Source organism: Rhagoletis pomonella, unplaced genomic scaffold, assembly GCF_013731165.1.
Source record: "Rhagoletis pomonella isolate Grant_MI unplaced genomic scaffold, Rhpom_1.0 Rhpom_scaffold_00001, whole genome shotgun sequence".
Classification (NCBI taxonomy): Eukaryota; Metazoa; Arthropoda; class Insecta; order Diptera; family Tephritidae; genus Rhagoletis; species Rhagoletis pomonella.
This window is the reverse complement of record NW_023458555.1, coordinates 19,276,117-19,278,165: the sequence shown is the minus strand read 5'-3', so window position 1 is coordinate 19,278,165 and position 2,049 is coordinate 19,276,117.

Below are 2,049 nucleotides of genomic sequence, written 5' to 3'. Positions count from 1 at the left end.
CCCACCTCGCCGTCAAGCGGCGGCAGTAGCAGCACTGTGCCACTCATCAACGCGCTCAACTATTATGGCACAGGTGGTGGTGGTGGCAGTGGAATATCCGATAGCGCACATCCCGCCTACGCCTCATCAACAGCATCGGCATCGGCATCGGCATCCGCATCTTCATCCTCTTCCTCTTCGTCGACTAATCATCGATATGCGCTGACCGCAAATGCTTCTGCGGTCGCTAGTAATAACTACGCATTGCTCGCGCAAATGCATTACGGCAATAAAGGAAGCGGTACAAATTCGGTTGAGATAGCGGCAGATGCAGCTATAGCGGATAGCGCTAATCCATTAATATCACCGTCATATGCCAGCGAGCGTAAGCCATTCATACTCGAATATGAGTGTTAGCGCAGAATTGTGGGAACGATGCGCGCAGTGGGCGGACGGTGAGCGTTTGGGAATAATGTGAGTGGTGAGAGTGAGTTGTAGAGTGTAGCTGGGGAGGGGAAGAGAGAGCAGCAATTTAGATAGCAAACCAGTAACATTCCCAAAAACGTAGAGGGGTTTTTTCAAGATTTTTTGTAAAACGCGTTCCTATTAAGTTTTTTTACGATGTTATTCGAAGTCATGTCAGGAATGGCAGTTATTTTTACACCACACCAACTAAAAATTTCCTGCAGCAAGAACCGCTGTTCGATATTTTCGTATTCATGTGTAATATCTTTTGCTTGCGTAAATAAATTCAGTTCATAGTAAACATATTGGCACATTCCCACTGTAGAAATTGTGATTATCATGACAGTTGTCTTTATGGTGAGTTTTTTCTTGACATGAGAATACGTTTCCATATACGTTGAATATACGTTTCCATAACAATTTACAGCCATGGAATGCTTTTTGCATCCCTATCAAAAAATTGTATATAAGTAAATTTTCCCAACTTTTCTGGCAATGCGTGGATTTCGCATGACAAAGTATCAAACCAATTTTCGATACCTACAATTGAAGTGAACGTACTGCCGCAAGGGCGTTGTGCATTGACCGAAGCAAGAAGTAGTTTGACTGTGCAAAGTCCGGTCTATAAGGCGGGTGGGTGGGCTAGGACTTCCCATCGAGTACCATCGTGATGGTGTAATATCAATGACTCTAGTCTGGTTGCCCATTTTGGCCGTTCGTCCGTAATCACTCCCTTCAATCTCATCAGTTGTTGTCTGCAGAGAGCGCCGACGTATATAGTGGCCACTTTCGCTGACACGGGTTCGCTGTGCCGCTTTGGATTGTCATACTGATTTACTATTGAAGGAGTATTTGGGAAACAGAGACAAGCCGTGCAAACTCTTTGTTTGAGTTCGTTACGCATACAATTACTTGCTTTCTGGACTATACCAATGACTTCCAATCGTAATGAACTTTCTTGGTGAGTCACACCGAATATTCACGCAAATTCTTCTTGTGTTTGTTTTTGAAACGTCGCAACCAGTACTCACAGCTTGGAATAGCACTTTTCTCCTTCAGGGAGAAGGCAAATACCAAATGATGGCAAATGAGATATCTGACATAGTGGTCGCACGAAAAAAATATATTGTTTAAACTTTGATTAAATGACAGATACTGCAAGATCTGGTAAAATCTGTAGTTGGCTGCAACATTTTCCGATATGCTGAAACACTACAGGTGGCCAGCCACTAAACACTACAGCGTTTTTTACTCACCATTTGAGGTGAACAGTTCCCTAGAGCAAAAACAGAAAAATGCTTGTCTATGTAGAATATGCTTATCTCAGTAGCCGCATTATTCCCATGCCAATGACACAAATCATGGCATATCGATTATTTTAAATAATGCGCCTAAAAGTGTGCACGAAAAACTTGGCTTCAAGCGGTCTAAAAATGACAATTTCCTATGTTATTGTTATGACATATTGGGAACGTTACAACGATGAAACAGTGCGTCGATTTGGCATCAAGGCTTTTATGCGGAGTAATTAAATCATTTGGTATACGATGAGTTTTGTCTTTGGCGTGGATATAGGGCGGCAGTTGCCAATGTTAAAGCTTGGGA